This window comes from Macrobrachium nipponense, chromosome 3, assembly GCF_015104395.2.
Source record: "Macrobrachium nipponense isolate FS-2020 chromosome 3, ASM1510439v2, whole genome shotgun sequence".
NCBI classification, from domain to species: Eukaryota; Metazoa; Arthropoda; class Malacostraca; order Decapoda; family Palaemonidae; genus Macrobrachium; species Macrobrachium nipponense.
In genome coordinates, this window is record NC_087202.1 from 67519085 (window position 1) to 67544084 (window position 25000).

Consider the following 25000-nt stretch of genomic DNA (forward strand, 5'->3'; position numbering starts at 1 on the left):
ATCTCACTTCAAATTGCTTCTCTCTCTCTCTCTCTCTCTCTCTCCCTCTCTTTGGAGGCAAATCTCTCTGGAGGGAAATCCTAAAACTAACAGTTGCGTTACCAAGTCAACTTACCTAAGCCTTCGGAAAGGCAACGGCTCCTGGCTGTCCAGAGTGTCCTGCCTGCAGTCAGAATATGGCCGAACGTTCCCGGAGAGATCAATGGCCGGTTGCATTGGGCAGCCTCGATCACCCTCGAAAGATATATTGTGGATTTGCTGGAATCGCTCCCATTGTTCACATAAGATAAATGGGTATTTGTCTTAATTTCTGTGTGCCCGCGCGCGCTCGTGTGTGTGTGTGTGCGTGCATGTTTGTTCGTGTGTTTTGCTATATGAGTAGTTCTAGAAATGTGAGAAATCTTTCCAGGTTGTTGGAATATGTTCAATTTCAAGCGTTTTGTAGTATGTGATTAACAGCCAACTCGTTCCCCACAAATTAAAACTTAATTTCAAAACGCTACGAAACCTCTAGTTATTCACAGTATACTATTTTCATTCTGATTTTCTTTGAAGGATGTTTTTCTTTATATTGTTTTTATGGCCTTTAAAGCACAACCTTTTAATTAGTCAGCTATTTTTAGAATTTTGATTGACGTAGGGGTTCAATTTCCGCGTTTCTCGTTTCAATGGGCATCTGAGAAACTTCAAATTTAATGATCCGGAAGGTTATTTGTGTCCTGTTGTGCGCCGGAGCTTAGAATTCTGTTGGTACAAACACTGGATGAATGGTGCCTATCGAACAAGGACTTCTGAAAATCATTTACAGTATTGTTCTAATGGATCCTGGCCTCCCTGCAACAATATTTTTCCACTCCGTTGATACGGACTTTGAGTTTCTTCGTTGTTCAAGAGATGCAGGTGAATAGATAAGTTTTAAAACATACAAGGACTTCAGAACAGATTTTGTTATAACTTATTGCTAATGAAATGCGCTTGCAAATAATATTGTTTAGCATCAATGTGCTTAGATTTGGTAATTACTTCAAGGAGGGGAAAGCTTGAAGTACTGAAGGTAACGAGTTCGTGCTTTTATAACCTTCTGTCATAATGACAGCTGTTGATATTAGTAATAATTTTAGTGAGTCATTCTTTCGATTCAAAATGTACAAACATTCATATGGGAGGAATTTAGCCCTCCACTGAATAGGATTCCCGGTTGAAAATGAAGGAAACCAAAATAACAGAGGAAGGAAAGTAATACGCAAATAAATACAGATGAAATGTATAAGGTTACATATAAAAAAAAATCAAGATGACTCAGGACACCTTAAGACAATGTCCTTTTGAAACTATTCTTTCTCTCCCGAATATCAGCAGCGTTACTAGTAGTCCCCAGTTTCATAGGGCGGGAAGAAAAGCACTCCGGGTTGGGAGGGTATACTTTTGACCAATTTCAGTTTTGTCATATTATTGAGAAAGCTATTTGTCTGTTCGCCTCCAGATCCTGAAAACCACTGAGGCTAGAGGGCTGCAAATTAGTATGTTGATCATCCGCCCTCCAATCATCAAACATTCCAAATTTCACCCCTCTAGCCTCAATAGTTTTTATTTTGTTCAAAGGTGAATTTATTCATGATCATGCGTCTGGCACAGCTAGCTATAAGTGCCAACAACACAGGCCACCGACGGGCCGTGTCAGAAAGTTTTGTGGGCCACGGCTTAGAGTTTCATGGTCCGTGGTTGAGTGTTTATACAGTATTATACAGAGAACACTATTGCGCCGAAGAAACTTCGACGCATTTTTTACGTGTTTGTGTGTGTGTGTGTGTGCGTGCGTGTGTAATCCTTGAAGCGACATGGGTGGTGCCTTTGGAACTCTCACTCTGCCAAATAGTCCTATTGTGGTACAATGCCTCGTTTGGAGAAAGGTCCAAGTTTATAAAAAGGGAATATCCGAAAAATGAAAATGATAGTAAGAGTAATAGTAATTAATCTCCGCTATAGAGGTATATTTATGCGAAGTTGACGGTTGATATACCTTTCACTGACTATTGATTGTTTGCTCGGCAATGTAGAGGAAATGATGATGATTGCTTCTTAAGGTTCTAGACTTACGATGATAGCTTCTTAAGGTTCTAGACTTCGTGTCATCTGTTGCAATAACATTAAAAAAAGATTGATTCTGGGCAAACTCATCCGCTCAACTGATGCAGCTAAAATGTTTGTGTGCTAGCAAAAGGTTCCCGGAAATGAAGGCCCTCGGATTCTCCTTGAAATTCTTCACCCACCCCAGCTCTTGCAATTTCCATCGTCAGATGGTTTTCCTTTAGGCTTGGAACATAATCAGACTCACTAAAGTTTATAAACACACATATATAAATACATATGTGTTAGCCTTTTCTATCACCGTGATTCATATATACGCATTAAGCTACAGATGTCCTGTAGTATCTGATTCGCTCTACCTCGGAATTAATATATTTTTATATATGTCAACCGGAGGGGAATTTTTTAGTTGGTAATAATTTCGTCGGCTCACACGGGCGCGTACAGTGAAGCGCTCTACCCGCACAGCTATCTCCTGGTAGATGTGTGGGTATAATATATATTAATTATACTATATATATATATAATATATAATATAATATAATTACTATATTTATAATTATAAGTATATACATATTAAGCACAAATATACACCCATATATTACAATCCTAATTCGGGAGGTCAGGTAGACATTTGTCCATTCATCACTTTCCTTCACCCTTCCACATTGTGTTTTGTTTTGATTCCCATCTTTCTCCCCTTGTGTATCTCGTGCGCATGCAGGAGGTCGTGGGATTTGATCGGGTGGCAGACGGGTCGGCGTAATAATAGAAGTTTAAAATTGTTAATAAGGTTGATAAAGATAAAGTTTTATTGGCCATTGGACAACCGGCTTCAAAGTGAAAAAGAATCCTTGCTCTATAAAGATCTATGAACGGATGTCCGCTTCTAGAGTTAGTGTCACAAGTTTCAATGATAATGAGGTCATTATTTTTTTATAGGTCATAATTTCCAAGTCATCTTTTGCTTTGATATATTCGTTTTGGAATAATGTAATGAAGCTTTTTCAACCCATAATTAAATTATGTAACAGCTGTCGGCAGAATTTTTTTATGACTGATTTAGAAGTTATAATTTCGTACAGGTTTATGTAGCCATTTATATTTTTCTTTCAGTATTTATTACTTCAGAAAATTCTGAGGTAATATCAGAAGTGCTTTTTGTAAGTGTATATTCCTTTTTGTTATTTAATTCTTATTCTAGTCTGTTTCCAGTTCACCTGTTATCTGCATGTTTCAAAATAAATTGATTGAATTACCGATAAATACAGTTTCGTAAGTGAATATAGGATTCTATCAACACCTTCTGAGTAATTCGTGCCAAAAAGAAATGCAAACTGACCCGAAATCAAGATTGATCCAGAGGTATTTCCGCATTAACTCATAATGTGAAGATGTATAGATGCCTCTCGAGAGTTTCATGCTCGTCTTTAAGGTAAACTGGATTAGCAGTGACTGATTTTTTTTTATTAGATTGCCGTTTAGCTGATTAGATAGTTTGACTTCTGCGTCTGGTTGGGTCAAAAGTAATAACTTAATCCTCGGTCTGTTTCCTTCGTCCGATGAACTTGAAATTTTGTATGGTTATTAATTCTGGTATTTGTTTCAGCGATGAACTTTTCTCTGCGCCAGCATACTGCCTATGTGTGTGTGTTTGTGTGTGTGTGTGTGTTTTCGCAAATTTGTCCTTCCGTTCTGAGTCAAAAGACAACTGAATAATTGTAAGAGTGAAAATATTTATGTATTCGCCCTCTTATGGATTACTTTAGTGTATACACGTGAGCTCCTTTACGGTATGCGCATAGTTGATATTTTTTCGCAGATAACTTCAGAATCGTGAACATTGCTGAAACGACCCTCTGAAATACTCGTATTTTCTTATGTTCATCTTCTTTATAAATCAGGCTGTTCTTATCGTTTCAAGGCAAATGTAAATTTCTACTCACCTATGTATATATTTATGTATAATATATATATTCTCTCTCTCTCTCTCTCTCTCTCTCTCTCTCCTCTCTCTCTCTCTCTATATATATATATATATATATATATATTATATTTATATATATTATTAATTATAATATATAATATATATATATATTATTTGTATTACTATTGTTTTTAATCACATCAGAAATGAAATATCTGTAAGATAATCGTAAGTGATATTTTGCTGAACGTCCATCATTTTCACCCTGAAATTTCAAGGCGCAATTGTTTTATTGGTTTGTGTTCTTGAGGAGACAGCCGGTGCAGAGTTCTGCTAAGTGAAGTGACATCTGGCGTCTTCCGCGAGGCGCTTAATTAGTGTAGTAATTTGTTGGTGGCAATTACCAAACATATTGTTTTAATTCTTTTTATTTCTTGGATCTCGTAATTACTATTGTAATTAAAAGTTTAATTAAAATAGCTCTCTGCTACTCTTCATAAATGGTGTATAGTTATCTCGTCATTTTATTCTTTCAGTTATTATCATTCAGACTAAACTTCCCATTCCCGTAGTTTTATAGATAGACAGGAATCCTAAAGCGTCTTCAGGAGAGAACCATAATGAGGGAAGGAAAGTTCCTCAGCGTCCCCCTCATCCCCCCACCCACCCACCTTCAAAATTGCAATCCTGTTCAAGAACAACTTATATGCTTGAGTGGGTTTCCTTTCGATTTTTATTCTTCATCTCATTTATTTTCGTTATCTTTTTATTTGGTGCCCTTAATGGTTGAAAGTGCCTCAGCGTTTAGCCTCATAGCCTGAATTCTAGGGCTCATTCATTCCCAGTTTTCTGTTGATGGATTTTGGCCAGGATATTTTTCTCTCCTTTATTTTTCATAGAATGTATTATTCCTACTAATCATATTCCCATCACCTCGAACTTAGCCTTCAATAATTTTAATATACTATTATACTAAAATTTTTACCATACAATGAACAAATACGCTTTATCCAGCAAACACCAGTTGGTGAATTGATTAAAAAAAGTCCTTAATTTTCAAAATGAGTTGTTGTGCCCTTGGGTCATACATCCTACCATTTCTGCATTGGCTAAAGAAAGATTTTTTTTTTTTTTTTTACGGCCAGAAACTTATTTTTCCTTAAAGTTTCAAAACATGGGATTTTTACTTATTTGACCTAATATTAAAGAAGCCACCTTGAGTGAAATTATTGAAATTCGTCTAGAAAAAATAAGATCCTGTCACTAATGCCATACACAAGGATGTCTGTTTGTTTGTATGGTGTTCTTACGTTGCATCGAACCAGTGGTTATTCAGCAACGGGACCAACGGCTTTATGTGACTTCCGAACCACGTCGAGAGTGAACTTCTGTCACCAGAAATACACATCTCTCACACCTCAGTGGAATGCCCGAGAATCGAACTCGCGGCCACCGAGGTGGCAGGCCAAGACCATACCGATCACGCTACTGAGACGCACACAAGGATGTGGTTTCCATTCGCATAACCGCAATCCTATTTACGGACCCTCAGGACTCTTGTTGGCCTGTGAGGTTGTGTTCTATCATTAGCATCTGTCCAATACTTAAACTAACCTCACACTTCCTTGCGCTAGGGTTACTTACCTCCGAAGCTTGTAAGACCCTTTGTGTAATGAACACCTTACTTCCGTCTGTTGATGGGATGCATACTGAATCCAAAGAAACTGAAAATATGTATAATTTGTCCAACCTTTCTGAAAGTGACTATATTTTGTCAGCAGATTCCGTAGTTTGCCTACAGATATTATACGCCAGTCCTTAAGACTTACATTTTTATCCTTTTATTTTTCCCCCTCTTTCCCAACATTACTTGGCACCCACTATTAGTAATTACTAATTGCCCTAGAAAACGCAATTGGAATAAAATGCTGAAGGAAGATTTCAGGTCAATGGCGACGCTTTTCATTGTCCTTTTTTTTTTAAATGCATTTCCATTTGTCCTTATGTTAAAATGTGCATTTAGTTTTTATTAACAGAGTGCGTGACCTTGCTTTAATGGATAGGCCCCGTAGGGAAGTAATGCCGTCAGTACATCTCACGGGTTGCACTATAGGCGTTACTAAAGGTTCTTTGCTGCTTCCCTTCGGTCCCTACCTGCAATTCCGTTCATTTCTTTTACTGTACCTCCGTTTATACCATTCTTCCATTTTGCTGTCTACCCTCTCTTAACAATGATCTCAGTTTAACTGCCTGGTTTTCCTCCTGTAACACCCTTGAGACCTAACTCTAAATTTCCTTTCCAGAGCTGAATGGCTTCATAGGTCTTTGGCTTTAATTATATATTCCACTCTATTCCTATTACTCTTATATTCCTACATTCCAATAATGACTAGGGTGGTCCAAACCTCGCGGAGCTAAGAGTTGTGATTGATCGGGCAAGATTAAAGGTTTTAGCTTTCATCTTAAGAGGAATGGCCTATTAGTAAACTGGAAGAGTTGGGAGACGGAGGAAAAACACGGCATTCAGCACCCAGGGGACATGGAAACACAGGGAAACTTGAGTACTGAAAAAACCGGAAGAAAAAAAATCGCGTAAGAGGATTTTTAGGGGATACGTAATTTAGCAATGGAAATTTATTATTCTGTTATACGAATTTGATATTTTGCTCGATTTAATGCTATCCGTTTTTCTAAACTATTCCCTTCATCATGATAGCAAATGACTACGAATTTGCGTTATGTTCTTTACACTCTTAATTTATTTTGTATTTTATACTTTGAAAAATTGTTGTTTATGTAAGGCGTAGTGAACTCTTTCTTTACAGCTCTTGGAGAGAAATTGCTTGAAACATTTCTATGAAAGCATCACGGTTTATTCGCCCTGCCCAGGCCAGTTCTCAAGTTAGATACCCTCCCACCTTTACTGTTCTTCAGCCTGTCTGCGAGTAAAATTGCCTTGACGTTTATGTTTCTTTTTGTAACATTATCCTTTTTCTTTTTCTTTTATTTGGAAGGTGCCTTGGGGTTTTACGTCTGAGAATGGATGTAATGACGTTCCTTCTCGATTTTTTTTGCTGTGCTATTAGAAAATATTTTTGTAAGACTTGTTCCACTGGAAGTTACCGCAATTTCTCTTACCATAGTGAAAGTGAAAATGTTACTTTATGTGTATTGTGTGTTTGGCTGTGTGAAAGTCTTAGTGTATTCAACTAGCCTTTTTTACAGCTGTAATTTTTACTTATAAGAAATTATTGCAACATAGTCAATACTCAGCCAGGTACTGTACTTTCGTCTGGAATCTCTATGACTTCCATGATAAAGTATCTGCTCTTCATTTTTGAGTGGAGCCAAACTTACAATTTGCATACTTCAACAGTAATTCTGTGATTTCAGCTGGCAATCAATACCTGCTAGATGCAATATGTACTATTTGATGAATTTTTTCACATGATATTCCCAAATAATCTGGCAGAATAAAAAAAAGTGTAGGGTTTTTCACAAACATAACCTCTACAATTAGTTCCATCGACTCCAAATATTTTTACTGCGCGTATATTTATAATTTTTTTTACTTAGACTACTTCATGATATTTGACATCACCAGCATTTTCTAGATGATTTCAAGCTGAGCCAAACGACCTGAGAAGAGAAGGATAAATATATTCATTCGCACGGTTAACAGTTAACACCTGAGAATGCTTAACTCACTTTGGAAGGTCCTCGTTCCTTTGGAGCATTTGTATATTGTGAACTGCACCGACATTGCAAGAGGACTAAGAAGAAACTTCATGTTGAACCTGAAGTTCCCTGCTTTTTTCCTCGACAGGGGGTCTTTTCGAAAAGTTCATCATCACGCTCTTTTATAGTGACCGCTTTTCTGTAAATTCATTTCCTCTCTTTCCCTCCCTCTGTCTATCGAGGAAAAATTTCAGTGACTGTTATGAAGTAAAAATATTGATAACTCTATCAGTAATATAGATTTTATATTTTGACTAGTTGGTCCGGGTTATGTCGTATTCGCATAACTGAATAATCGTTTCTTAATAAATGGTTGATATTCATCTTGGACGGGGGTGCGAGGGGGGCGGGCGGTGTTGTTGGGGAGTGTTGTTAGTCAATGCATCTCACAAGGCAGGCATTACTTAAGGATCTTTGCAGCGTCCCTTCAGCCCCTAGCTGCAGTCCCTTTAATTCCTTTATTGTTTTCACGTTAATTAATGTTTGCATTTTTGCTTAATAATGCTCTTTATTTCCTGTTTATTGTTAATCAGTTCGCACTCTTAATATTAATCAGTGTCTTATTATTGAATATTCATACTGCTCGCCCTCAAGGTGGTATCCCATTACTCTTGGTATGCTAGTCTTTGCTGATAAAAGGATTCGGCTCGGTTCGGTTTTCCTGGAGATAATAATGGATGGAATGAACTTTCCGTCTACGGACAGGAAGGTGGGAAGAAATGACGGTGACGTTTTCCTTGTCGAAGATGTCATCGAAGGAGAAACATTAAAAGCTGGTGAACATTGGGGCTAATAATAAAAATAAACTTCATCAAGAGGTTTTGATTAAATATACGTATACCAACATTTTAGAGAAAAAATAAGAACACATATGGGAAAATTTATTTTAGGATGTAATAACAATTTGGAATGAACGAACCTGAAATGAAAAGTAGACTTATCGCAAGGTAGCGTGGCCGTCTAGACACCGTTCGAGACATGTCAATGTGATATATCACTTGTGGTTCATCTTCCATTGAAAACGCACCGTAATTAACTACACAAATGGGAATACTTTTTTTCTATAATTTTAACATATTTTTTTTTTATTAGTAAATCTGCACCCTACTGTCTTCTACAATTACCCTGCGTCCCTACTTAATATGTAATAGCAACGAAATTATTAGCATATTCTTTAGTGTTGTTACATAAAAAATGGAGAGTAGATTGAAACAAATAATTATGACAGTCAGTAGCCTCAAACTCCGTAACTGAAAAGCACCCGGCTATGAAAAATCAAAGCCTTAACAATTTCTCGATGCTTCTTATGCCACCCCTTAACTCCAGAATATCGTTTTCTTTAAATAGCCATTAAAACTGAAAGGAAGAAGAGCCGTAGATCGTACTAGCAGTACGGTAGTTCCCATAATGTCAACAGTCAGACGTTTTGTTTTGTTCAGCGAGTGTTAACCGAGTGATATCAGCCTTGACAATAGTTCATCGTTAGCTGTGAGTCGAAAAAGCTAAACGCATGCCAAGCAGCTTTTTACGACACAGAAAATGAGTAGCAAACCAACTGTATACGATCGTAAAATGGAAAAGACATCGCGATGAAGGGAAGATGTGCAGGAGGCAGGATATATTTACATTGGAATGAATGAGTAAGTGTTATGGCTTGTTTTTATCATAATTTACAGGTTCGAAATATTTTTTTTCATTTTTGGATTCATCTTTCTGAGCTTTTTATGCGCGTTAAATATCTGTAAATTCGATTACGAATAAGTAGCCTAGACTTGCAGGCTAATCTAAGACAAAGATATTTGGCGTGTTACTCTTCCATTTTATAAGATTGATTTTTCAAGGTTATTTCCTCCGTAGGAGGGGTAGTGCCGTCAGTGCACCCCACAAGGTAGGCATTAGGTTCTTTGCAGCGTCCCTTCGGCCCCATAGCTGCATCCCCCTTTGTTCCTTTTATTTTACCCCTGTTCATATTCTCTTACTTTCCATCCCTCCTGAAAATTGTTTCAACACTATTTTCAGCGCTGAATGAAACATAAGTCCCAGCGCTTGGCCTTTGGCCTAAATTTCATATGCCATTTCCAACTTCAATCCAAAGGTTGTCATTTGGAAGGAAACTTTCATTGGACATGTTATAATAACGTAGGTCAGTTGTGTATTCGGTTTTACCATATAGCCCAGGATGAGTATTCGTTTGTTTGATGATGTTTTATTTTTTATTCATTATTAGCGTAGCTAGTTTCATGCAAAGTGATACACACACACACACACACACACACACACACACACACACACACATATATATATATAATATATATATATATATATATATAAATATATATTATATATATATATATATATAGGGATATAATATAAAAGAATTCCATCCAGAAAATTATCAATCACTTGACGCTTAAGCACTAGTAATGAATAATAGGTTAATTATAAATTTGCTCCTATTACGGTCCGGACATGGGAAAGGGTGCAACCCTTATATGGTTTTACGTTCTGGGACAACAACACATGTCAGCCAGCGCACAGAAGTATCAGTATTACCCAACCATGATGTAGGTGTAGTGAATTAATACGTTTAGACCTATGCTTGGTCTCTGGGGTTAGGAGAACTCTTGGACTTTGAAACTGCTAATTGTTCTGAATGTCATCATTAGCAACAGTTACAACCTCCTTTATCAAATAGTTTAACTTGGTGTAAACCTTAGGAAAGGGTAAGACACGTTTTCAATCATCTTTTGATGGAGGTCAGTTACATGTATATAATTCATGAGCATTTTTTTATCCTGTATAGGTTATATATATATATATATATATATATATATATATATATATATATATATATATATATATATATATATATATATATATATATGTATATATATATATATATATTATATATATATATATATATTTATATAATATATATATTTTATATATATATATATATATATATAATATATATAATATATATATATATATATATATATATATATATATATATATATTACTATATATATATATATAAATATATATACTATATGTATATATCAATATATATATATATATATATATATATATATAATATATATAATTATATTTATATTATATATATGATATATATAGATATATTATATATATATAGTATATATAGTATATATATATATTTATATATATATATATATAAATATATATATATATATATATATATATATATATATATATATATATATATATATGTATATATATATGTTATATATATATAGTATATATTTATATAAAATATATATATATATATATATATATATATATATATATATATATATATATATATATATATATATATATATATATATATATTATATTATATATTATATATATATATATAATATATATATATATATATATATATATATATATATATATATTATATATATATTTATATATATACAGTGGAACCCTGTATTCGCGTTCTCCGGTAGTTCGTAGGACTCACACATTTGCGGATTTCTCTCGGGAACGTTTCCCTGCATTATTCGCGGAAAATTCGCGCATTCGCGGTATTTTTCTATGAGAAATATCCGCAAATTCCTGGTTTTTGTTATCAATTTCATCATAAAATGAATTTTTTGTGATAAAACTATTAAAAAAACCAAGTATGAAAATTTTTAGTGGTTTTTCTTAAGTTTTAACTAACAAAGTAGGCTGTTTTTAGTGTTTTTATAGGGGTTCCAAACATTCGTGGATTCTAACTATTTGCAGGGGGGTCTGGTACGCATCCCCCGCAAATACTGGGGGACCACTGTATATATATAACCTATACAGGCATAAAAATGCTCATGAATTAATATACATGTAACTGACCTCCATCAAAAGATGATTGACAACGTGTCTTACCCTTTCCTAAGGCTTACACCAAGATAAACTATTTGATAAAGGAGGGTTGTTGTAACTGTTGCTAATGATGACATTCAGAACAATTAGCAGTTTCAAAGTCCCAGAGTTCTCCTAACCCCAGAGACCAAGCATAGGTCTAAACGTATTAATTCACTACACCTACCTCATGGTTGGGTAATACTGATACTTCTGTGCGCTGGCTGCCATGTGTTGTTGTCCCAGAACGTAAACCATATAAGGGTTGCACCCTTTATAATTAACCTATTATTCATTGCTAGGCTTAAGCGTCAAGTGATTGATCATTTTCTGGATGGAATTCTATATTTCTGCCGTGGGACATGGCTCTGTTATTTATTATCATTCTCATGTTTCATTTGCTTTGCATTGATTAGGAAGCTGTACTGTTATCATAAAGTTAGAGACAATTCGTTCATCTCATTCGGGACTTGCTCAACTTTATGTTTTTTTTTCTGGTAATCGCTTAGGCTTACTGTGCATATTTACAATGGTACTAAGGTTTATGCACTTTACTTTTATATTATAACTCAAATGTAAATATCATAGAATAAATAAGTGAGAAGAGTAAAATGAGCCGCTTGATGTATGGTTTGCAGATAAATTCTCAAACGACCATTTTAAAGCATATTGACTTAGTTTGTTATATTTAAACCTAAAGCCAAATGGCGTCAATACATGGATCGAGTATTGCAGTCAAATTTGAAGACATTCCTCCCTCTCCTGTATAGAAATCGGTGGAGATGCTTATCGCGTTAACGATGTGCATAATACAGAATACTTTTTGTTCACATGCAGGGGCGCACTTATTGGAAACTGTTGAAGTCCTACTCACTTTGATATCCTGTCCTATGTCTGTCTTTCTGTGGTTTACAACAGTCATCATTAACCAATGGTAAATGCATTCTAAAATGAATCGGACATTTTATCTAACATCTCGTAACAGTGCATGACCGGTGATTTGTCTCTGAATTTTCCAAGAATTTCTTTTGAACGAACGTCGTTTAGTTGCAATAAAATAAATGTATCAATGGACTTCATGATGGAACTATCTTGAATGTCGAGAAATCTCTATTCAGGAAAGATTACAATCTCAGCAAACCTCGATTAAAATAGATTAATTGAGAAGTCAGTGATTTTGAAAGTGAAATATGGAATTACTGATGAGTTTCGATGTGATTTTAATGAATACTCATTTACGCCGGAAATGTTTGGTTAACCATTCCAAACCATCCTATAGCCAACAAGAATTTGGGACAAGAGTGAAAAGCAAATATTATTTGGGGTCAGGATAGAACTGGGGCAAGACTGTGGTTGTCCGTCTCCTTTTAGGGATTACGGAGAAAACTATGCAGATAAATATTGTTAATCGTATGATTTACCCCCGCAGGGGTTAGTGTCGTCAGTGCACCTCATGCGTTGCAGTTTAGGCATTACTTTAAAGGTTCTTTGCAGTATCCCTTCGGCTCCTAGCTGCAAGTACTTTCATTCCTTTTAATGTACCTCCTTTCATATTATCTTTCGTCCATCTTACTTTCCACCCTTTCCTAACAATTGATACATCGTGCAATGCGAGGCTTTCCTCCTGTTACACCTTTCAAATCTTTCCACTGTCAAATTCGATTTCAGCGCTGAATGGCCTTAGTTGTCCTAGTGATTGGCATTATACCTAAAACCTCTAAATCAGTCAGTCGTATGTTTTGCACATTCACAAGGCCCTATGGGTATTAACTGTTTCTGTATCCATCCTTGTCAAAGTCAAGGGTAAAGTCATGCTAGGTAAAGTAGATGGCCTCACGAAAATATTGCTTATCAATATAATTTTTCGACCACGCAATGTGGAAATGGTCGTATTTAGTACTTTGAGCTCCTGGAGGATAGTACTAAATACAGCGTCCTAAGTGGCTTCCGCCATATTTAGTACGAGCACCTCGTAGTAGGCGGATAGTTAGTTAGTAAGTTATTTTATTGACAAAAATATACAATTATCAGTACAAATTTGTCCACAAAAGACATAATACAAAATATACAAAGTGGCAGTAATCTCTTCTGTTCTTGCAAGTAAAATACGAAGAAAGGTACAACATCAAAAAAATACAACATCAAGCACAAATGACGTAAGCCTATAAAACTATATAAAAAAACAAAAAAAAACAAAATGGGTCTCACTACAGAGAAAAACGTAGTTACAACTCTATCCAGTATCAAGTCCTAACACACACATTGCTTGAAAAAAAGGAAAAGTTTATTTGAAGAAAAATATGAAAAAGAAGATACATATCGTGCTAATACCAGACCTAGGTCAGGTTAGTGGGGTCCACTACCTTTCCCCCTCGTCAGAAGAGAACTGTCTCTCTGGGTCATGTTATATTAGGTTTAAGAAGATGGGTCTACGAAGATTTAGGGCGACCTTGGTCAAGTTGGGCTGGGTTAGGGATGATAGTTGAAGTAGGACACTGTGCATTCCTTTACTTAATATTTGCCCCTCCCCCACCTCCCGTCACACCCGAAAACACAGGTTTCCTAATGTGGTCCCATATAATTGTGTATGGAAATGCAAGAAATTGTATGTAATGGGTTAAAAAATCATTTGCGAATGAAATGCATGTCAAGTTAGTGTACAAAACTATCTAAAAAACTATCAGCAAAACTGTTTCCTATTCGTGCAGAATTATAGGTTTAAAAGTGGAATTTAACCGAATGTTTTTGCCTTGGTATTGTAATATTCCATTGATATTGTGTAGGAACAGAACAATAGTAAGACCATTTTTCTGATTGTTATTGCAGATTTATATGTCCACTGAACTCCTTGTTCCTCTTGTTGCATTTTTTTTTCATTTTTTTGTCGAGTGTACCTAACTTTACTGTGGTGGTGTTTCTTTTTCGTTGTTATTTTTTTCTTATTCCAAATGATGAGTTACAGAGATTAGGATGTCTCAAAAACTTAATGGGCCATCTGAGGAGACATCGTGTGCTCACTATCTTTAGGAGCAGGTTTTACTGTTCATTCAGTGTCCTAATGGTTTGGTCTAGGTTTCTTTTAAACTCTTCCACACTGTTGCTATTTACAACTTCTCGTAGCAGTTAATTCCATGTGTCACATATATTGTATGTAAAGAAGTTCCCACAGTGGGATGTGTTGCACCTCTTCAGTTCTTGTTTCCATCCATTATTACTTGTCTAGTTTTCGTTTAACGTAAATAGCTTACTGTCTATTTTTGTCATACCTTTCAGTATTTTGAATGTTTCTATTAGTTATCTTTGGTAACCTATTTGCCTGATAGATGGAATTAACTTTTGGCTGTGGCTTGTGCCCGTTCTGTTTTATTTATGTCCTTTATTAGTTATCTTTGATAACCTATTCAAAATGGGGTCTAACCATTGATGTGTAGAGCTGCAGCACCGTATCCTTGTTTCTGTATTTGAACTGCCTCTTTATGTATGTTAAAATTCTGACATCAATCAAACAAAACGAAAACCGTACATGAAATGAAAAAGAGACAGAAAAATGGGAAGAGAGAGAGAGAGAGAGAGAGAGAGAGAGAAGAGAGAGAGAGAGGACTGTATATCTCATTGGTACCTATGTTTCCGAAAAGTTGAGGTACAGAGTAAGGGCGAATTCCATTTACCAGCTGGTTACCAGCTGGCCATGTCCTAGTTCCTCATTAGGTGTGTGTTTTTCGCGCTCGCCTACCAATCTGGTGGTCCGAAGTTCGATTCTCGGTTCTGCCAATGCGGAATTAGAGGAATTTATTTCTGGTTATAAAAAATTATTATCGATATAATGTGATTCGGATCCCACAATAAACTGTAGGCCCCGTTGCTAGGTAACTAATTGGTTCCTAGCCACGAAAAGATTATCTAAGCCTTCGGGCCAGCCCTAGGAGAGCTGTTAATCAGCTCAGTGGGCTGGTAAAACTAAGATATACTCATCTCTTTTGGTCAGGTCGTAGACTGAAAGGAATGCTACTATTAAGGTACTGCTCCCGTTTAGTGGTTTATAAAGTAAACTGCGTGTGTTTTATATCCATCCTCCGTCGATCACGTATTTCAACCTGCCCATAGACCTGTAAGGGATAATTATTAAAGGCTCAACGAACTAGGCTCAAGGGTTTCTTTGGCCCAGGAAAAGCAAGGTCATCTCAACAGGGCCTGAGCCACAGGGAAAGACAGAAAAAAAATCCCTTTATATTACCGTAATTCTAAATGTTCATATTTAATCAAATGTTGCTTCGAGCAAAATGGAGTTATGATCAGAAACTAAGAATAATCTTAGATTCTAGTTATTGGGGGCTAGATTAAGATTTCTTGAATATTTTTCAGTTCTCCCATTGTATACCATAGATATAGAGGGAGATATTGGATAGCCCATGATGGTCAACCAGTTTGTGACTTACGCTGTCTAGCGCCATTGCCATGTGTTGATTCTTATGTAAACAATGACGCAACTCATGCAATCTAATGTGAAATCCTGTGCTCTTTAAAACGTGTTTTCTCGGCTGTCCTTCAAGACTGTCAAATGATTTATACATCATTTACTCGATATAATATATATTGTATGCAGAAAGAAAAATATTTAATTTTGCTGGTATACTTTTACTACAGTTAAGCTGTAAAGTTTTGCAGATATAGCGACATTACATCATTATGATCATGCTGAATTGACAGTCAGTTTTCTTAGCAGTTTTTAAGGATTGGTAAATGATTCTTCGGTATTTACCAAGGATAATGTGTACTATATGTAGAAATGAAAATCTTTATTTTGTCTGTTGTAGTTCTTATACACCTGAACAATAAAGTTGACCAATTTGCCGACGTTATGTACCTTTCTTTCCACCATGAATTTACGATTTTACTTTCTAGAGGCAGAACTAATTATTTTCGTCCTTTATTCATGGGTCAAACTAACAGGCAGTAAAAGTTGACATCAGTATGCTAAAATAATTGTCATCTCCAATGCTGTCATCCGTATGTATAATAATATATCATCAATAACCTAAGTTTAATAGACTGATACCTAACAGCCAATATTCAGTGATATATACGCCGGCTTGCTCCTTCTGGTTGACTGTAGGTTGACTGATCTAACACGTTTACTTGTTTGAGATTGTTTCAACAGAGCTATAAAGATTTGCATGTATGGAAATACGTCTATCACTTGGGGAAATGTGATCCACTGTTCTTTTGTGATCCTGTTCTGTGTGTATTACAGTTGATGGCCTGGCACTGGATGACAGTGCTGTTGGTCTCTGCAGTGGCTGGGAATCAAAACATACCAATGGTGCCTCACTTGCATGTGACAGTCACATAACTGTCCAATCTTTCCCCTCCAAATCTATGTTATATTATACCACTAAAGGTTAACATACTTAGGGTGGTTTTAGCATTTTTTTTATCTGCAATATAAGAACATAATTAACCTTTGATTCCCCACTACCTTCAGAGAACATTTAATGTTCTTCGCTACGAGTACTGTTTCACCAATGCCAGATTTGCAATGACTGCAAACATGATCTCGAACCTGCTGGAGGGAGACATTTTTAGTGAACTAGTTTGTTTCTTTATGGCTAGGGATATATATTTATAAAAATAAACAGTTTTTCTCTCTCTCTCTCTCTCTCTCTCTCTCTCTCTCTCTCTCTCTCTCTCTATCTCTCCTCTCCTCCTACCATCCTCTTCTTCTCTCTTCTCTCATCATTCTCATTTCATGTATGATTTTTGTTGTTCTGTAGATGTTAGAATTTTAACGTTGCTTTGTTCCTTCTCATATTGCAGGAGTTATTTAACTTGACGATTTCTTCACTTAAAGTGCAAAGATATATTTGCTTTCGTCCCCCGACGCCTCTTTTATATATGTGAAATAATTTTTTTGTGATTAAATTATTTGTTTCTTGGGCTTTCGCCAGTAGAAAGTTTTGATATAGTGCTAATTTCAGGTTTCCTTCCACTTTCAGTGTGTATGAAAACTTATTTTACTCAAATAATACTGAGTAGCGTTTTTGTAGTAACAAATTTTCCTGTCTTTAAACAAAATTAAACGCATCTTTTGATCTTCATGACAAATGGGAATTTGATTTTACACGTATCATGAATATGAATTTTGGGTCACTGAACCGTATCGAACTAAACTGCCTTGACTATTGGTCTGTGTCAATTAATCAGTATCACTATATTAGACTGACTTCTAGTTCCAGAAACTAGCACATTTGAGTAATGAATTGCGTCACAGATACAACATTTAAAGGCAGTCAATGGCGTAGGGAAATGATTCATATTTATTTTAGCGTAATAGAATCACCAGAACTATTGCTTTTATGGTATTTGCTGTAAAAAGAAATACAGCTTACATTATTATCTATTGGCTTCGTTTCTTTACAAACTTACCCATTAATTAAACTTCACAAGCGGTTTAATAACATTTTCCAGTTTAGAACAATGTCAAAGTACATGCAAGTTATGAAGACTTCGCTATCAGAATATTTTCTAAGGGCTTTAATCTTCTCTGTCAATAAATCTAATGTTCATTATATTGGGTGGCTACTTTTGTAGTTGACGGTGCAATTTCTGCCCCTTTGCCTAACTGTAATGATGTTCTTCAGGGATAAGTTCTCTCCACTAATTTTTAAATTAATTATATTCATATTCGTTTGTAAATGGTTGTTTGCTTTACATGACAAAGTCATTTATTTTTGGGTCTGAAGGGATAGACATCTAAAACATTTCCTATCTTCGTCCATTAAGCTTTCGCTGTTGGCTGTATCGTTCACGTTTACAAGATGTCGATGATGATGGCTTTTATTATCATTAATAATAATTTCGTTGTGATTGAATTAACTTTTGTCTTCAGTTTTTTATTCCTTCATTAGCAATAATGTAATTTTTATCTCAAAATGCACACCTTTCCTAAGCTGCTTCCCTGAAATTGTTTGTATGGTGCTTTTACGTTGCATGGAACCAGTGGTTATTCAGCAAAGGGACCAACGGCTTTACGTGACTTCCGAACCACGTCGAGAATGAACTTCTATCACCAGAAATACACATCTCCTACTCCCCAATGGAATGGCCGAGAATCGAACCCACGACCACCGAGGTGGGACGCTGCTTCCCTGAAATTTAGATCATGCAACCTGGGAACAATAAAGAATTATTTCCAATTCAAAATCTTCCTTTTTAGTTTTCTGTAAAAGAAAACTATTGTGGCGGCTTTGGCCGTCCGTCCACACTTTATTCTGTCCGCCCTCAGATCTAAAAAACTACAGAGGCTAGAGTGCTGCAAATTGGTATGTTGATCAGCCACCCCAATTATCAAACCCAAATTGCAACTTTCTAGCCTCAGTGAGTCTGGCACTGCCGAGGTCAACTCCGGTGGTGTCGCCGACGCATTTTCACTTGACAGCACTGGGGAACAACTGAGCGCTCATCGGTCGTAACTGAGGATTTTTTACTGAAGCACATCGAGAGTTTCATACAGCATTATACACTGTATAGAAAACCGTTTGTGCCGAAGCTGAGTTCAGCGCAATTTTTAGCTGTTTATTTTGGGAGAACAAAATATGAGAGGCATTATGGTTTGGACAGTTTTGAATGATGGCCAGGGACGTCATTTCTTCGTCTGATGACGGGGCCGTGAGTTGCTTTCTTCTCATAACAATAATCGTATGAAAGCGAGACAAATCCTCCACTAGTTATAACCATGGGGATCATTTACTTTCCAATTGTTCACGTGGGTTTCCACAATTGTCATTGGAAAGACCATTAATTTGGTTGGACGTTTGCCATTGTAATTGTCAGAGCAAAAGCTCTCTGTAAGGGTTTATCATTTGCCACGAAATTGTGGTTTTATTTGTAGTGTGGGTTTCGTTGTTGTTATGAGTGGTGATTTGGGCTATTAGTTGTCGTGTTTGTGTATATAAAAATTAAGTATTTATATCGTGCGAAAGTTTAATACCAGAGAAATAAGAATGGTGACCATCTTCCGAATTGATGGTGTAAATAAAGATATAAAATACTATTATTTCGAACAGAAAGATATTGGCTAGATTGATGTGAAATATATTTCACAGTTTAAAAAAATACTGAAGTATTTGCGATATATTATTTTAATGGGAGGAAAAGAAACGTCATATCTCTAGTAAAATAATGTGAATATTTACACGTTCTTACATGTTTTACTTATTAATTGTAAGTTGGGATTGATGGTGTTAAATAAGCTTCAAGGACTCAAAACTAAAAAAAAAAGTTTTTCAGAAAACTGGTGTTTAGTGTAGCGTGAAAACCAGTTTTACTTGTTTAGTTTCATGCAGTCAATCCAAAGATTCCTTGCTATTGGACGTATCTTTATACTCGACTAATCTACTTTCGAAAAAGAATGTGGAAAACAACAAGTGTATCACGGTATATTAAGTGCATTGATAAAGTTTTAATAAGCACGAAATAACCAATGAAGTATGTTATTCGTCAAATAAAACCAATTTCGTCCGTAAATACGGACGAATTATGAGGCATTTAAAACATTTTGTCGTAATTTAACTCTGAATTTTCTTGGTTTCTTTCAGAAATCTTTAGACTTTCATGAAGTGATTAGAAGTAATGAATTCTGCTTAAGCCTAACATCATAGAGGACCGTATAATTATCAGAGATCATAGGTCCAAATATTGTTATCGTTTGTGAGTGTATCGTACTTTATAACTTATGAAAGTGGAGAAGGGCAAAGCCAAATAGATTACAAGCTGGTTAGAGGAGCCGATCAACTGCAAAGTGATCTTGGGAGAAACATGCGTTAAACAGCACAGGTGATGGATTTGAAAATGAGAGGTAGGAAACCCAAGAAAAAAAAATAGATCTAGAATTAAGATTTGGGACCTTACAGGAGAAAAGGGGGGAGCAATTTAGGGGCGCTGTGAGAGAGAGATGGCTGTAGGGGGGAATGTAGAATTTTGACAGGGTAACAGAGTGGAAAATATCTGGGCAGACATAAGAGGAATATGTGTGGGTAGCAGAGGAATTGGTGGGAAGAACCCGCGGATATGGAGTGTTGAGAGGAGAAAAGTGGTGTTGCAATGGAGTGGTGGAAGAATCAATTAAAAGGAAATCAAAACCATTTAAATACTGGAAAGTAGGGCATGCACAGGGTGCAGAGGAACAGTACAGAGACGGAAAAAGAGATGCGGCATGGAGGGTATGTATGGCTATTGGAAATGCAGTTAAATGGAAGACTAGGAACAAGAGAAGATGAAAGGGATATCTATAAGATTTCAAATTGGAGGAAAAGGCAGAGACAAGATGTGGGTAAACTGGGTGTCATCAAGGTTAGAGAGGGAAATATATTGCATAGGGATGAAGACATTAAGAGATGGAGAGAGTATTTTGAAAAACTTTTAAATACTGAATATGAGGAAGAGGATATGGGGAAAGACAAAGGGTAGAAGGACCAGTGATGGAGGTACAGGATGCAGAAGTGAAGAGAGCATTAAATAAAATGAAGAATGGCAAATCACCAGGTCCATCAGAGTTCCAAATTGAAAGATCAAATCACCAGGTACAGAGAGGGGAGAAATGAATGCTGGACTTATTAAAAGCTATATGGGAAGAGGAGGAAATGCCAAGGGACTGGTAGGAGAGTCTCATGGTATATATATATATATATATATATATATATATATATATATATATATATATATATATACATATATATGTGTGTGCGCAAGTGTCTGGCTGCTGTGAGGTAACAATTAATGACTGGTAAGTGTAGTAACCAGGTACTTGGCACTTTGTCACAATATATATACATATATATATATATATATCATAGATCATTATAATATATAGTATAGAATGTACATACATACATACCATACATACATACAAACATACATATATTCTTGCACTTATGACAGCCCCAGTCGTATATTTAGTTCACCAACAAAAATGTAATCTGAAGAAAACGATTATGAAATTGTCTTTTGTCGTGGTAATAATGATGAAACGGCACGCGATATTGGTGTAACAGTATACATTTAAAGCCCAAAATAAATGGGTATGGGTACAATCGTTCTTCTTTTTAACAGATAGTGATTGATGTTACAAATAGCAGTCACAAATGCCATGTTATATTCACGAATTGCTTTTTCTCTGACACCACTTAATTGAAAAATGATGAGTATCATTTCCCGGTCGCCTTCTGGGCGATACATCACTTGATTGGATAGATTTTACATTGATACGAAATGATTATTGTAGATATATCGTTCGATTTGCAAACTTTTAATTCCATTTCTATATTGTCTTTATGTAATTATATTCTAATCGTTTAGTCTGGGGCATCACGGGTTGTCAAGGTATCTCTCTCTCTCTCTCTCTCTCTCTCTCTCTCTTCTCTCTCTCTCTCTCTCTCTCTCTCAAGCTGGCTGACCAACAGCATTTGGAGTCGGAATTTTTAGCATTCCCCAGAGGGAGCCCATTCATTATCTAGCAACTATTACATATTCATGAGAAATGTCTTAATTTATTCGGTTTAGAATTTATTGTAAAATGAAGTTGACCAGCATTCATGTATTTGGTTAATAGCAAATAATTTACTTATTACTGCTTTTATTAGTAATATCTTCCAACATACTCCTAAATATCTATTTTTTTTCTTTTCATAACGAGTGCCTTTGCATTTTAGTAGTTAGTCGAAGAGGATTGGAATTTCATTAAGGTCATCATCGTAGTAGGGGAGGAATTTAATTTTTAAGGCTGTTGGAACTTAGGGACTATCGCCAAAAACCCTCCCCTCGTAAAGGAGATTATTTCTGCATCGAGTGTATCCCACAACCTCTATAGGTACTGCAACCCGCACCTGTGACAGTTGCAGCACCTATATGTTATGATTATTAACTCTCGTGTAACTTGACGTAACCGTTATAACTATATTAGCTTTTACGCTTTTGAAGTCTGTACAGCGGTGTAAATGTAACGCATGTTATTCCATCGTTTGTGAGATATTTTAGAAAAATGATTATGCTTAGTTTCAGGAAATAAGTCCTTTTCCAGCACTTCGTTAAATATGAATTTATTCATTTCAGTAATTTTATTGGCGCTGCGGAAATGTTTAATTAAAATCGCCTTCAGGAAATTTGTTGTCTTATTGGTAGTTCTTTTCTGCATTAATGGAAATCATAAAGGAATATTCGCTAGTGCTTGACGCTTGTGATGTTTTTGTGACCGGAAAAAATTGCTGTTAAAATTTTAGAAGTCGAAAAGATCCACCATCACTTGGCGCTTGGCGCCAAACTCGGCGATGCGGTAACGATTCTTAATGATTGTTGGCGATTTGGTCGTAATTACATTGTAATGACGACGTAATTAGCACATTTTCGGCAGTTACGCACTGTGCATCCTTTAATCGCAATTGTATGAGCAAGGCGTTATTATAAGTTTCCCTTTATATGCTAAGGTTTGCTTAGGAACATTTGATCCCCGAGGGTCAGTACTAAACACGGCGAAAAAGTTATTCATCTACACGGTTTAACCGTGTTTAGTACTAACCCCTGGGGGATCAAATGCCTTAGGGCATTTTGATCCCGAGGGAACGTACTAAACACGGCGACATACATTTGAGACCCCAAGGGCTAGTACCAAACACGGCAAACAAAGTGGAGTGGAGATGACTCACTGTTCGACGTATTTAGTGCTAGCCCTCAGGGATCAAATACTCCTAAGCGAATTGGTAATTTCACATAATATTCCCTACGGATTTCGTGATATCCCTGGATTTTACATATTTAATGTAACATATATATAAAACGTTTGTGTTTTCGTAGGAACAAATTGCAAACTTTTAAGAAAAGTTTACTTTTTCCTAAGCCACTATACAAGCCTGAAGTTTTGCATAATCCCATCTCTAATCGATGCCGCATTGCCCTATGACCTAAGGAATTGAAGGTTTTGAAATTCCCCAGGCCATTCACTCGTTGCCACTAGTTAACAGTCTTGTTATGAATCTTTAACAACCAGAACATCTGTCACTGAAACGATTGTGTATAAAAGGCTCTAGTTTTATGTCTTGAGAACATTGAAATAATAAAAATAATTGTGATATTAGTTTAAAATTCTTGTTACATGATATAGCCGTTAGTTTTGTATACTTCACTGCAGGTAGATGAAGTTACGATTTTGCACATTATGTAGTTAATAACAAAACTACTCATTTGGATACGACTGAATACTTACATGCACATCTTAAAAAAAGGGGGAAAAATGGGGGGTGGGAATGACGTTTTATGTGGTTGAAAACACTCTTCTCGGTAATAAGGGAAGGCGGTGGGAGTTGCCGACCCGCGCTCTACTTTTCATTGTGACATGTGCCTACGTGCCTTCATTAAAAAGAATAAGTCATGCGTAAATAATGATTATTCACAACCAGGTCTGTAACATGTCTACGACAAATAAGGCTTTCAGCTAGTGGGTTGTATATATAGTCTAGCTAGAGATATAACAAGCAATTTTTTGTTTCTCAGAATACTATAGATATATATGCCTATGAACTTTGTTTTGAATTTGTGTTTTCTACCATTGTTTGTTATATTATCATTATTGTAAACACGAACATAAATAGTTGTAAGAGATAATGCAAACCCATTAGTCAACTGTAAATGACCTTCAGTGTAACTTTAATAATAATAAACAGTCGTAACTGAAGAGAAATATAAACTAATAGTTTGAAACTTCGTACGTGTACTCTTTCTTTAATCAAGATGCGAGTAGGTGGTTCTTTAGGACGCCAGTTCCAGTGAATTTAAAGTCATAGTCTCAAAGCCTTATGTGAGTATTTCATAGACTTCTTAGACCGTATACGGTTGCCTTTTCCCTGGCGATCGGTGCAGGCACAAGCATGAATTATATCAAAACAGTTCTTTCCGTAAATTTTACATAATTCTTTGAATAATGCTGTGTAATAATTCATAGCTCTTGAAGATTGTAACCTGGGAGGGTGTCCCATAATTCAATTAGTTTTTCAAAATAATGCTATCGTTCAACAGGATTTATCCGTAAGTAAGTAAATTAATGAGTTTGAACTTTTCTGAAGGTGTTGTCGGGCATTTAATATGCTCATTTCTTTTTGACATATCAAAGAAAGGTGTTCCGCATAATCTGATTCAGTCTTTGAAGCTCTAGAGAACCTTTGGCTTGATTTACTGTAAAGATGGAGAATTGAAGATGTTTGTGGGACAGCTTAGACTAATTCGTAAGGCTTTGCGATGTTCCGTCAACAATTTTTTTTTAATTTGTATTTATAAAGTGCAATAATTTTACAGTACCTGATTTTGTACTCTTTGTTGGGT